General features: G+C 41.2%; 1 protein-coding gene across 7 annotated transcripts in view; it reads left to right on the forward strand.

Annotated features, from left to right (window-relative positions):
- Nucleotides 1-15,390, forward strand: part of LOC141051316 (probable ubiquitin carboxyl-terminal hydrolase MINDY-4) — a 356,579-nt gene that overhangs the window by 59,927 nt on the left and 281,262 nt on the right. The gene's annotated exons all lie outside the window — the stretch shown is intronic.

The raw sequence follows: 15,390 nt of genomic DNA on the forward strand, positions 1-15,390 counted from the left end.
GATATAGAGATTGGCCCTCCACAGCGTCCCAATGGGTCCATGTTTGCTCTCCACACGACAGGCAAAACAAACCGCATTCACTGGTACCTCTCATGTCCTGATCCGATCATGCTGTAGAAAGTTACCTCCTTTCTTAGATATTGGGAATGAGTTCTGCAGGGAGCTAAAGGGTGGAGATTATTAGCCCACCCTCTGACACAGGGGGAGGAACCCAGCATGCTTAAGAACTAGCAGCACATGGCAGAGAGCCTCACTCACACAGAAGAACCAGACGATGATCTAAGAAGGAACTGGGGACAGATCTGCCAAGGGGAGCAGCGGCCTGCGCTTTAGGGTCTGTCCGGCAACTAAGATTCTTATACCTGTGGACTGCAGAGCTCCCAGTATCCACATGCAACCTATAACCTGGTAAATTGACCTCCAGCTTAATATCTCTAAGTCTTGTACCCTTATTGTTATATTTTACTCTGACTACAAATCCACTGTAATTCCATTGTATAGCTTACTGTATATTTCTGTAATTATCTAGTGCGCCCTTAAGGCAATTAAACCATAAAATTAATCTTGGGCTGATGCTTTTACTCTGATTACGAATCTTAGAATACCTAGCGGGTAACAGGACATCCTCCCCGGCGGCCATTTGCTCTAGGTGCAGTTCCCTTACTGACATGAGAGACAAAGGGGGTGCCGGAGAGTTGTGCCTGTGTAGTTACATCACATTGGTGACGTGGGAGGAACTGGTCCTTCCCTCACACCTCCTATGTACAAGACTATAACTACTATAATACTGCCCCTATGTACAAGAATATAACTACTATAATACTGCTCCTTATATACAAGAATATATTTTCTATAATACTGCCGCTATTTACAAGAATATAACTACTATCATACTGCTCCCTATGTACAAGTATATAACTACTATAATACTGCTCCTATGTATGAGTATATAACTACTATAATACTGCCTCCTATGTACAAGAATATAACTACTATAATACTGCTCCCTATGTACAAGAATATAACTACTATAACACTGCTCACTATGTACAAGAATATAACTACTATAATACTGCCCCTTATGTACAAGAATATAACTACTATAATACTGCTCCCTATGTACAAGAATATAACTACTATAATACTGTTCCTATGTATGAGTATATAACTACTATAATACTGCCCCCTATGTACGAGTATATAACTACTATAATACTGCCCCTTATGTACAAGAATATAACTACTATAATACTGCTCCCTAGGTACAAGAATATAACTACTATAATACTGTTCCCTATGTACAAGAATATAACTGCTATAATCCTGCTCCCTATGTACAAGAATATAACTACTATAATACTGCCTCTTATGTACAAGAATATACTATAATACTGCTCCCTATGTACAAGAATATAACTACTATAATACTGTTCCTATGTATGAGTATATAACTACTATAATACTGCCCCCTATGTACAAGTATATAACAACTATAATACTGCCACTTATGTACAAGAATATAACTGCTATAATACTGCTCCCTATGTACAAGAATATAACTGCTATAATACAGCTCCCTATGTACAAGAATATAACTACTATAACACTGCTCCTATGTATGAGTATATAACTACTATAATACTGCCTCCTATGTACAAGAATATAACTACTATAATACTGCTCCCTATGTACAAGAATATAACTACTATAATACTGCTCCCTATGTACAAGAATATAACTACTGAAGCAGTAATTCTTAACATGAAGATCAAGCCAGCTTTATGCCAGGAAGCTCCACCTCCTCTAATATCAGGCTTTAATGCAAATAGGACATAAATATAAGAAACCTTGGGCCATAGCCTCTTTAGACACTGCAAAGGATTTTGATTCAATGGAGTGAGATTTCCTGCAGCAGGTGCTTCGGAGATTTGGTTTTTCTGATAAATTTTGTAAGTGGATCAAATCACTCTATCATGGGCCCAGAGCTAATATCATTGTTAATGGCTTATTATTGGATTATTTTGATCTAGGCAGGGGAACTAGACAGGGCTGCCCAATATCCCCAATGCTCTTTGCTCTTGCGATTGAGCCGATTGCACTGAGGATTAGACAGGATACTGTGGTGGAGGGAATCAATATAAACTCCAGGATGGATAAGGTGAGATTATATGCTGATAATCTGGTACTTTTTCTGGATAAAATAGATCGATCTTTGCCAAGGGCAATTGACCTCATTAATCGATTTGGGAAATTATCCGGTCTTAAAATCAACTGGAGCAAATCTGTGATCATGCCGCTAGTAGATAACATAACTGTGCCTATGCTATGTGGCTTACAGGTAGTATTAAAATTTAAATACTTAGGTATCATAATAAATCAAAAGATAATATATGCCTCCTAGGAGATATGATGTGGAAGAAATTTGAGATATGGTCCCGGCTTCCCCTTTCTGTTGCTGGCATAATTGGATTGATAAAAATTATAATCCTTCCCAAATGTTTATATATGCTGGAGCACATATCAGTAAGGGTCCCTAAGGGCTTCTTTAAAAAAATACATAGCATGATGGCAACGTTTGTATGGGGATCATCCAGATCTAGATTGAGTATTGGATCCCTGCAGATGCCCAAAAACCAGGGTGGCTATGCTGTCCCTGACTTGTATTTGTACTATTTAGCTGGTCAGTTGCGTCATTTAACACTGGTCAATTGGAGTTAGGCCCAGTATTGCAGAGGCATATGTCATGCACTTTTTGGATGGACATATGAAGCGATGGCCGGGGGACCACCAGAATGCAGGGAGACTATGGTACACAAGGTGAGGTGCAAACAGCAAAGGGTTAATTTATTGACAGGCAAGGAATGCAGTGTTAGGAAAGTGCAAAACAGGGGTATGCAATGAGAACAGACAATTTACAAGAGTGATATTCTTTAGCTGGACCGTCAAATAGCACGATGCACCAACTATCACAGCTCAGTGTATTTATCCAACAGGCAAAACAACACAGTAAAGTACAGTATGCTGCTCCTCTAACTATAGCCTAACTGGCCTCTGCTACGCCGGCCACACGGCTACCGTGCTCTATCTATTGCAGCCTATCCTAAACTGTGGTGAGTTCATTTTCCCCTTCACCATTGAGGTCTGATGAACTCCCTCTTCTGGTGAAGGAAGGTAGTGAGGCTGATTACAAAGCACCTGAGCAGAATGATGATGACTGGGTGACTGGAATTGCTGACTGGATATAAGGCAGCCAACGCCCTTCTGCCTTGCGGGTGATTACTCTGAGGGATTCTTGGAGACCAGTCTGATTCCTGCTCCTCAAAAGCTAAGTTTTCTGCTCTACTTTTTGCATTTGTGTTTTGTTTTTGTTTTGCCTTGTTTTTTGGATTTCTGCCTTTCCCTGCTGGGTGAGCTGAATTCCTTTTTGCTCTGTCTTCAGAAAATACCTGAGTACTGATATAGTCTTTTTGAAGCCTAGCGTCTTCAGGGCTTTTTTCCCTATCAGTCTGTTGGCTCTTGTTTTGAGAGGGTTTTGGCGGATTGCAGACAGCAGCTTTTCTATTCTGTCCTATTTAGTTAGCTTGGGCCCCATCATTTGCTCAGCCTATCTTTCTATCTGTGTGAGTGTTTTTTCATCTTGCTTCACCGTCATATGTTGGGGGCTGCCTATTGCTTTGGGGTCTGCTCTGGGGCAGTTTAGATTTCCCTTTCTGTCTTTAGGCTATGTAGTTCTCCGGCTGTGATCGAGGGGTCTAGGGCACCGTAGGAACCCCCCACGGCTACTGCTAGTTGTTGTTAGGTAGGTTCAGGGGTCTGCAATCCGATAGCTGCCAACTTCTCTGGTTTTCTGGACTTGGCTAGTATTTCTGTTTTTGCCTCCTACGGTGATTCATTCATAACACTAAACCCTACCATGTACACAGAAGGGGTTAACACTCATAGTAGCGTTGGTGTCGCAGTCTATTCCCAGGGGCCCCTGCAGCTTTGCAAGATGGTGCGCACGTCTTCCTGGAAGCTCGGTGCAACATGGTCTTTTTTTTGTGTGCGGGTCCCGAGATGCTCCTAGAAATGGTGGATTTCCTCCTCTGGCTTCCTCCCTTGTATTTCTTTGTGGCTCCTCTCGACGACACACCTTGTTATCCCCAGAAGAGTCTACACAATCTGCAAGTTCAGGCTCAGTTCAGGCTGTACGTTCTTTTACTCTCAGATTCATGCCTGCTATTTAAACTCTAAGAATATGTATTGAGGGAGACAGAGGACTCCTCACATCTTGTGTGGTCGTCATTCTCTCTCCATGCCGGCATGTCCAATAAAGAAGCATCTTACTTATTCAGGTCTGGACGATTTCTAATTGGAACATAGAAAATCCCTGACATTTTGGTGCGTTGGCCGGGAATCCAACACCTTTCCCTCACTGGTGAGTACTGTAAACCGTGCACGGGGGAGTCTGGAACTCCTTAAGTAAGTCCTCCACCTTGACATTAGGCGTCACCAGGGGCATTAATCAGTTATCCCGGTCTGAGGGAAAGTGACGGATTTCGTATAGTCTAAGAATCTCTGGGAATCGTCTGTATCTGAATACAGGTAAGAACATTTAATAATTTTCATTATATTCGGTAACCTTGTTAATCCAGTATGAATGTTATTCTTGGAATTGAATGGGGACTGTGATTGTAGACTTTTCCAATTGGGGTTTGTGAGAGGCTCCTGGAAGTTGGAAGGTTACATGCAATTGGAGTTATAAGAACTCCTGTAAATTGCTAAGCTCCATAGTGTATGGGGTTTGTTGTTCTTGTAAGATATTCCGTAGAATAATAATCTTTGTTTTTTAATTTAATTTTATTTTATGACTGTTATTCTTGAAATTGAATGGGGACTGGTAGACTTTTCCAAATGGAGTTTGTGATTGGCTCCTGTAAGTTGGTAGTTTACATGCAATTGGAGTTATAAGAACTCCTGCAAGTTGCGAAGCTCCATAGATTTGGGGTTTGTTTGTTCTTTTAAGATATTCCTCTGAATAACAATAATCTTTATTTTTTTTATTTTTTGATTGGGTACAAAGCCAGTGTGAGAAGGCTACTGTGGAATAAAAAACTCCGTGTGCACGTTAAATTGATCTAGATGGGAGAATCGAGGGAGATTCTCGTCGGATTAAGGAATCCGCTGGATTAACCTAAAATAGAACCCAGTATAAGATGAATTTTTGCCGGTATTCTGTTTTGTCTTCTGTACTTTGTTGAATGTTGTTTTCTGTTAAGTGTGCTGTTTTGTCTGTCTTTTAAAATTACATAGAACTAAAACGCCATAAATATATGTTTTATGTTACACATGAGACTCCTTGAATGTTATCTTGAGTGAATGTATGAGGAGTGCAATATAAAATCCCTACTGTATTAGGGAGTCCAGTAGGCGTGGTCAACAGTCATGTGTGGACTGGAGACAAATTATAGGTTATTATAGTGGTATAAATCACCTAGGTACAGGACACCTGATTCCCATAGAAAATATTCTATGTTGTTTTGTTATATGTTTTTCTTTTAATAACACAGAGTGACTGAACCCTCCTCGTTTAAAAAGTGGACACAAAGTCAGATTTGTGGCGGTCAAATGGGACCTTATCACGATCACTGAGGAGTTAGTAGAGTCCGCGCCGGTGGTGCTCTGAATACCTGATTTTAAGAACGGGAACGTCTCTAGATATAAAGAGGCGGTGTCATTGGACTTTATCTCAGCACTTCAGGAATAGGAGTACGAGAGAACTTTAATCTCGTCTTATGTCTCTGTGTACGTGTGTCTGTCCAGTCCCTAACTGTGAAGATTGTTGTACGTTGTGTGTTTGCACTGTGACGTTAGTTAGAAGTCCATGTGAGCATATTTATCTCGTTCATATCAGTGACCACATTTATCATCGTGACCCCATTCCTTGGGGACCTTTCACGTTTGTTACACTGTGTTGTCATACTAGGCTCCTACAGGCCTTCATTGGGCGGAGGTGGCAGGATATAGAGGTACAAGTTGGTGAGAACCTAGGACATAGTTTTATCAGTGAGGATTATTATTTATATCCGTGGTATTAGTTACAATAATTGAGTTGTTATCTTCTTGTTGATATATGAATTCCACTGATATTTGTCAAACTTCTTATAAGTGGGTAGAAATCCATTGTGCGCCAGGATTTATATTGTGTATAGCCCTTATTTTGCTGTTCGTCTTTTTCTTGTGTATAAGAATTTTACGTAACATCCTTACAGGACGTAGACCCACAGGTATATTTTAAGATCTTGTCCTTATTGTAAGGCAGAATTTTTATTGCCCATTACATCTGAAGGCTGGAAAGTTGTTAAGATTGTACAAAGGAGGTGTCTTTTGAATGAAACTGGATATAGTCCTTTTTCATCAGGTACCCAGAGAGAACAGTCTTCAGATTAAATGTGCAATGTGTTCTTTTTGCTTATAGATTGATAAGCCTAACTTTTGCACAATATAGAGAGTAAAATTGTATGTCTTTGAAAATAGAACATTCAGATGTCCCCTTCATCTTGAATAACCAGTAAAACGTACTATACAAGCTGAACTAACAGTTTTCAGGTTGAGAGATAAGCTGTGAACATGGGGAATGTTTCAGACAAGATTGTGGAATGTAGTGGTGTGATAAGAAGGGACGACTGGAAGGGGATGTTAAGTATATGCATAAAATAGACCCTGAATGTGTGAGATACCTTGATAAGTGGAATAAAAGGTTTGGATTTGATGGCAAACTTACTGTGGTACAATGTGAAAATTTGGTACATGAAATAGGAAGGTGTCATGAGAAGAACAAGAGAAAGTATGGTCTTGATAGTGCAAATAAATGGTTGTGTGAGGCAAAACGGAGAGAGAATGCCAGATAAAAGAGGGCACTGGAGAAAAAGACTGAGATGCTGCCCTTGTGTGATAAGGAGGATGATAACATTGTGTGTGTGGCTGCAAATATGCCCCCACCCTATCACGCCCCCTCTCCTGCCCCACAAGTGCAATTGCCCTCGGCTCCAGAGCCTGCTGACGTTCATCCTACTACAGGGTTAACTCGGGTGTCTCCGATAAAGTTACACCGTAGTTTGACCCGTAGTGGTACTGCTTACGGGCACTGGAGTGTGGCTAGTCCCGAACCCCTTGGAATGGAAGAGGCACAGAATTACCCATTGATTGAGGTCCCCAATGGTCAAGGAGGAATGGTCCATGTGTACAGACCTTGGACTGACAAGGACATTATAGATGCCACTCAGGATATTCCTCACCCAAAGGTGAAAGTGAGAGAGTTTGAGGAAGGTGTGAAAGGACTTTATCGAAGTTTTAGATTGAATGGTGTGGAATTAGAAAGGGTGGTGAGAAAGATAATGGGTCCTGATTGGTTCTCCATCTGTGGGGACTTCAGGGGGGTGAATGGTAACCCTCCAATTCCAATCCCATTTGATGAAGCAGGACTGTTGAGTGCAGCCCTGGGGAACTTAATGGATAGGGTAAGGACAAGGTACACAGGTACAGCAAATTGGACAGAAATTAATAGGACTATACAGCAGGATGACGAGGATGTCGATAGATATTATCACAGAATTAAAGAGGTATTTGACATCCATAGAGGCATAGTCCCACCTGCTAATATGATGAATGATACCCCTTACGAACAGCAATTAAAAAACGCCTTCTTAAAGGGTTGTCAGTCCCAAATAAGTGGGTATATTACCAAACACATGGTTACACACAGGACAGCCCGACTGACTGAAGTTTTAGATTACGCAAGGCATACAGAACTGTACTTCAAAGACAATAAAAAAGCTAAAAAGGGTTAGGTATTTTTAGTTGATGATGGGTGTGAGATCTTCTTTGCCCAAAAAGATCCAAATAAAGAACAAGGATACAGGGGGAGAGGTAAGAGAGTAGGAGACAGACTATCTTGTTGGCATTGTGGGAAGACTGGACACTTTATCCGACAATGCCCAGATAGACAATACGCCTCAGACATACAAGACGAATGACTAAATGTAACTGATACAAACAACATCATATCACAAATATCAGACTCCTTTTTGCCAGAGGAAGGAAGTAAGATTCCTGAAGAAATATTTAACTTGGATGAAATAGAAATGTATATACAGAATACTTCACTTCCAGAAGTAACTCTCCTTGTGGGGAACCATGAGGTCACTTTTCTTGTTGATTCAGGAGCCACTAGAACTCTACTACATCCAGATGAGATACCTACTATTGGACTGTCTGCTGCCTGCATAATAGTAAAAGGAGCAAATGGTAAGGCCCACAGAGAACCATTGTCTACACCAGTGGAGATCCGAGACCCTAGCACAGGTAAAAGTACAATTGCACAAATTATATTATCATCTGTGTGTCCCTGTAATCTGCTTGGGAGGGATATGATGCAAGTCCTGAGCCTGGGAATAATTCCTACTGCTGCTGGACTACAGGTAAAATCCATGGCTGAGACAATGGTGCTCCAGGGGTATGGAGAACCCAGATACTATTACAGTCTAGATCTAACAACTGCAGGACCATCCTCAGTTACTGAATCCTTAATCAAGGTAGCAAGAGATAAAGGGTACACACATGCAGATTTTCACACACCAGAAGAACTACACTGTACCATGATTACAGATATTTTAGAGGTCCTGATGTAAAATATGAAAATAGGTTTTTCCATGAACCATGCTCTAGACTGTTCTTGGACACCCTGTACTGGGATCAGAATGGGAATTGTGCTACCAGTTGTAAACTGACAGAACAAATGAAATTGCTTTTTAGAGGCACCGTGCCACATGTCTCCCTCTCTAGATGTAAAGGGAAAACATGGAAATTCCTTGGAGATTTTGTGGAAAAGTGTAAGGAGATTAAACAATGGGAGGATTTGGGTGATGGCTTATTTTACAATGCCAGACTGCAGGCATATTCACAAGTACTAAATTGGAACACCATTTCTAAACCCAGTGTCCACCTGCAGCGAGGCAGGGGAATGAGTTGAGAAATGTTGATGCTCTCCCAAGAACAAGAGGAAGAGTTGGCCACATATCCTGAATCTTTGTGGTCCACAGGACCTGCAGATGTGGGATTAATAAAAGGGGTAGAACCTGTCTCAATAACACCAAAATCCACTTTTAGGCCCCACCAGAGACAGTATCCCATTAAGCAAGAAGCTGAGCAGGGCATAGAACCCATTATTGGGAGCCTTCTTCAGGCTGGGGTGATTGTGCCCTGTCCCAGCTCACCTTGTAACACACCCTTGTTTCCGGTCAGGAAGGCGCCCCCATCTGTTGGATGGCGTTTGGTTCAGGACCTTCAGGCTGTAAACAAGGCTGTGATTCCAAGAGCTCCCACAGTACCAGACCCTCATACTTTGCTAAATGACTTGAGGCCAAAAAATAAGGTTTTTACTGTAATAGATATCAGTAATGCATTTTTCAGTATTCCGGTACATCCAGATAGCCAGTTGCATTCACGTATAAGGGAAAAAGGTATACATTCACCAGGATCCCTCAAGGATACTGTGAAGCACCTACTATTTTTTCTCAGGCAATGTCGGCTAACCTAGCTCAATTTGAGCCGCCAGGAGGAAGCCAGATACTCTTATATGTGGATGACATACTATTGGCATCAGAAAACGAGGAGATTTGTAAAACAGATACTAAGGCCTTATTATGGTTCTTGTGGGAGCAAGGACACAAATTAAACAAGAACAAACTACAGTTGTGGCAAACTACTGTCAAATATCTAGGATACAACCTGTCGCATGAAGGGAAGCATCTTGATGAGGGTAGGAAAATGGCCATCCTGCAAGCTCCCAAACCAATCACAAAAAGGCATATGATGTCCTTTTTTGGGATGACTAATTTTTGCAGGAGCTGGATAGCCAACTATGCGGCTATTACAGGTCCCCTTAGTGCGCTTATCTTTGATGAACCATTGGCTGCACAAGATAATATATCTTGGACACCTGAGGCCGAGAAAGCCTTTTGTGAGTTAAAGCAGGTTATAGTTAGTTCCTCGGTCCTCGGACTACCAGATTACGCAAAACCTTTTGTCCAGACCGTTGACTGTAAAAATGGGTACATGACCTCTGTGCTTCTGCAGGAATTCGGAGGCAAGAGTAGGCCACTGGCCTACTATTCCTCCAAGTTGGATGCAGTAGCGAGAGCCTTGCCCCCATGTGTTCAAGCAGTAGTCGCAGCAGCGGAGGCTGTAAAAGCCTCAGCCTCACTAGTACTGTTTCACCCTCTCACACTCAGAGTACCACATGCTGAGGCCATTATACTTCTGCAGAATAAGATCTCATATCTTTCTCCCTCCAGACATCTCTCTTGCATGACTTTGTTATTATCACAACCACACCTGATGATAGAAAGATGCACTACACTAAACCCATCCACACTTCTGCCGATATCTCTTGGTGGGGAAGCCCATAACTGCTTAGACTCCATCTCAGAGAGAGTGCTTCCTCGAGCCGATCTTAAAGATATACCGATCCAAGATAGTGACTTAGTCCTGTTCGTAGATGGATCCTGTAAAAAGAACTCAGATGGTACAAATGCTACAGGATATGCAGTGGTAACACAAGATAAAGTCCTCATAGCGAAGGCGCTCCCAAAACACCTATCAGCACAAGCGGCAGAACTTGTAGCCCTAACTGAAGCTTGTAAACTTGCTAAAGACAAAATTGTGACTATATACACGGATAGTCAATATGCCTTCTCTACCACACATGTGTTTGCACAACAGTGGAAGAATAGGGGTATGGTTACTTCCACAGGTAAAGAAATAAATCCTAAAAATCTCATTTTAAACCTATTGGATGCAATACAACTTCCCAAGAAAATAGCGATATGTAAATGTGCAGCACATACACGGAAAGATGATCCCATTTCCAGGGGAAATGATAAGGCAGATAAGGCGGCAAAACAAGCAGCTACCACAAATATACTGACATTACATGAGACAAGTCTAGAAATTATTGACTTACAGATCCTCAAAGACATGCAACAGACATCACCAAAATCTGAACAAACTAAATGGGTAACAAAGGGGGCCATCTTAAAAGATGGTCTATATGTATCTACGGAAAATAAATATATACTACCCAGTAATCTCTTCAGATATGCTGCAGTATTGAACCATGGCATAAGCCATGTCTCAACAGGAGGGATGGTAGAGATCATATCTAAGGTATTTACAACATATGGCTTTACAAACTATTCAAAAATTTTTTGTTTAACGTGCATTACTTGTGCAAAAAATAATTCCCAAGGGAACCTGAGACCAAAGAGAGGACAATTTCCTCACCCTGAATACCCATTCCAACACATTTGTATGGATTTTATTGAACTAAACAAATGTGAAGGAAAAAAGTACTGTCTTGTAATTATAGATGCTTTCAGCAGGTGGATTGAAGTTTTTCCGGCTGTCCACCCTGATGCATTGACGGTAGCGAAGGCCCTTCTAAAGGAAATCATACCCAGATTTGGGGTTCCAGAAAAAATATATAGTGACAATGGTCCTCATTTTGTAAACCAAGTAATATCATCATTAGCAAAAACATTGTCAATTGAGTTGAGAAACCAATGTGCCTATCATCCTCAGTCCGCCGGACTGGTTGAGAGACACAATGGGATTTTAAAAAATAAGCTGAGAAAGACCATGCAGGAAACAGGGAAAAATTGGTTGTACTGTCTCCCATTGGTTGTATTAAACATGCATGTCACACCGACATCTGTAGGGTTAACACCCTTTGAAGTAATATATGGGAGACCTTTTTTGTTACCTCAGCTAAAACCCTTTAACCCTTTCACCCCCAAGGGTGGTTTGCACGTTCATGACCGGGCCAATTTTTACAATTCTGACCACTGTACCTTTATGAGGTCATAACTCTGGAACGCTTCCATGGATCCCGGTGATTCTGACATTGTTTTCTCGTGACATATTGCACTTCATGTTAGTGGTAAAATTTCATTCAAATAACTTGCGTTTATTTGTGAGAAAAATGGAAATTTGGCGAAAATTTTGAAAATTTCGCAATTTTCCAACTTTGAATTTTTATTCCCTTAAATCACAAAGATACGGCACACAAAAAACTTGATCACTAACATTTCCCACATGTTTACTTTACATCAGCACAATTTTGGAACCAAAATTTTTTTTTGTTAGCAAGTTATAAGAGTTAAAAGTTGACCAGCGATTTCTCATTTTTACAACACCATTTTATTTTTAGGACCACATCACATTTGAAGCCACTTTGAGGGGTCTATATGATAGAAAATACTCAAAAGTGACACCATTCTAAAAACTGCACCCCTTAAGGTGCTCAAAACCACATTCAAGAAGTTTATTAACCCTTTAGGTGCGTCACAGGAATTTTTTTGAATATTTAAAAAAAAAAATGAACATCTAACTTTTTCACAAAAAAAATACTTCAGGTTCAATTTTTTTTATTTTACCAAGGGTAACAGGAGAAATTGGACTGCAAAAGTTATTGTGCAATTTGTCCTGAGTACGCTGATACCTGATATGTGGGGGGGAACGACTGTTTCGGCGCATGGCAGAGCTCAGAAAGGAAGGAGCGCCGTTTGACTTTTTCAATGCAAAATTGGCTGGAATTCAGATCTGACGCCATGTCACGTTTGGAGAGTCCCTGGTGTACCTAAACAGTGGAAACCCCCTACAAGTGACCACATTTTGGAAAGTAGACCCCCCAAGGAACTTATCTAGATATGTGGTGAGAACTTTGAACCCACAAGGGCTTTACAGAAGTTTATAACGTACAGCCGTACAATTAAAAAATCATATTTTTTTCCACAAAAATGATCTTTTCACCCTCAATTCTTATTTTTCCAAGGGTAACAGGACCCTAAAAGTTATTGTGCAATTTGTCCTGAGTACGCTGATACCCCACATGTGGGGGTAAACCACTATTTGGGCGCATGGCAGAGCTCGGAAGGGAAGCAGCGCCATTTGACTTTTTGGCTGGAATTGAGATCGGACACCATGTCGCGATTGGAAAACCCCTGATGTACCAAAACAGTGGAAACCCCCCACAAATGACACCATTTTGGAAACTAGACCCCCTAAGGAACTTATCTAGATGTGTGGTGAGAACTTTGAACCCCCAGTGCTTCACAGAAGTTTATAACGCCCGGGCGTGAAAATAAAAAATTCGTATTTTTTCCACAAACATGATCTTTTAGTCACCATTTTTTTATTTTCCCAAGGGTACCAGGAGAAATTGCACCGCAAAAGTTGTTGTCCAATTTGTCCTGAGTATGCTGATACCCCATATGTGGGAGAAAACTACTGTATGGGCACACGTCGGGGCTCGGAAGGGAAGTAGTGACGTTTTGGAATGCAGACTTTGATGGAATGGTCTGCGGGTGTCATGTTGCCTTTGGAGAGCCCCTAATGTACCTAAACAGTGGAAACCCCCACAAATGACCCCATTTTGAAAACTAGACCCCCTAAGGAACTTATTTAGATGTGTGGTGAGCACTTTGAACCCCCAAGGGCTTCACAGAAGTTTATAATGCCCGGGCATGAAAATAAAAAAATCGTATTTTTTCCACAAACCTGATCAATTAGTCCCCAATTTTTTTATTTTCCCAAGGGTAACAGGAGAAATTGAACCCCAAAAGTTGTTGTCCAATTTGTCCTGAGTACGCTGACACCCCATATGTGGGAGAAAACTACTGTATGGACACACGTCGGGGCTCGGAAGGGAAGTAATGACGTTTTGGAATGCAGACTTTGAGGGAATGTTCTGCTGGTGTCATGTGCGTTTGGAGAGCCCCTGATGTACCTAAACTATTGAAACTCCCCACAAATGACCCCATTTTGGACACTAGACCCCCCACGGAACTTATCTAGATGTGTGGTGAGCACTTTGAACCCCCAAGTGCTTCACAGAAGTTTATAACGCTCGGACGTGAAAATAAAAAAATCATTTTTTTTCTCAAAAATGATATTTTTGCCCCCAGTTTTTTATTTTCCTAAGGGTAACAGGAGAAATTGGACCCCAAAAATTGTTTTGCAATTTGACGTGAGTAGGCTGATACCCTACATGTGGGGGTAAAACACTTTTTGGGCGCATGGCAGAGCTTGGAAGGGAAGGAGCACCATTTGACTTTTTCAACTCGGAATTGGCTGGAATTGAGATCAGACGCCATGTTGCTTTTGGAGAGCCCCTGATGTGCCCAAACAGTGGAAACCCCCAATTCTAACTCCAACCCGAACCCCAACACACCCCTAACCCTAATCTCAGCCCTAACCCTAGCCCTAACCCTAGCCCTAATGGAAAAATGGAAATAAATAAAAAAAAAATTATTTTATTATTTTTCCCTAACTAAGGGGGTGATAATGGGGGGTTTGATTTACTATTTATGGCGGTTTTTATATTTGGCAGCTGTCGCACGCTAAAAGACGCTTTTTATTGTAAAAATAGTTTTTGCATCACCACATATTGAGAGCTATAATTTTTCCGTATTTTGACCCACCGAGTCATGTGAGGTCTTATTTTTTGCGGGACGAGTTGACGTTTTTATTGGTACCATTTTCGGGCACGTGACATTTTTTGATCGCTTTTTATTCCGATTTTTGGGACGCAGAATGAACAAAAACCAGCGTTTCATGAATTTCTTTTGGGGGGTGCGTTTACACCGTTCCGCGTGCGGTAAAATTGATAAAGCGGTTTTATTCTTCGGGTCAGTACGGTTACAGCGATACCTCATTTAGGTCTTTTTTTATGTTTTGTCGGTTTTATGCAATGAAAACTATTTTATATAAAAAATAATTATTTTTGCATCGCTTTATTCTGCGAGCTATAACTTTTTTATTTTTTCGCTGATGATGCTGTGTGGTGGCTCGTTTTTCACGGGACAAGATGACGTTTTCAGCGGTACCATGGATATGCGTCTTTTTGATCGCGCGTTATTACACTTTTTGTTTGGCGGTATGATAATAAATCATTATTTTTTGCTTTGTTTTTTATTTTTATTTTTTAAGGGGTTCGCTAAAGGGGTTAACTAATGGGACAGTTTTATAGGGCGGGTCGTTATGGACGCGGCGATACCTAATATGTGTACTTTTATTGTTTTGTTTTGTTTTTTATTTCCAACACTTTTTTTATTTATTTTTTTTAACTTTATTAAATAGTCCCAGGTGGGACATCACTGTCCTGTGACAGATCGCTGATCCTGTGACAGATCACTGTGACAGATCAGCGATCTGTCACAGGCAGTGCAGAAGGCTTCCTCATGCCTGCGCTTTGCAGGCACTGAGGAAGCCAGCTTCCTGCAGGCCCCCGTCGCCATCTTGGATTCGGGGGCCTGCAGGAAAGGAGCCCCCCGCAGCAGCGCTGCACATTGC

Source organism: Dendrobates tinctorius, unplaced genomic scaffold (genome assembly GCF_039654945.1).
Source record: "Dendrobates tinctorius isolate UK_male_01 unplaced genomic scaffold, ASM3965494v1 ptg000156l, whole genome shotgun sequence".
NCBI classification, from domain to species: Eukaryota; Metazoa; Chordata; class Amphibia; order Anura; family Dendrobatidae; genus Dendrobates; species Dendrobates tinctorius.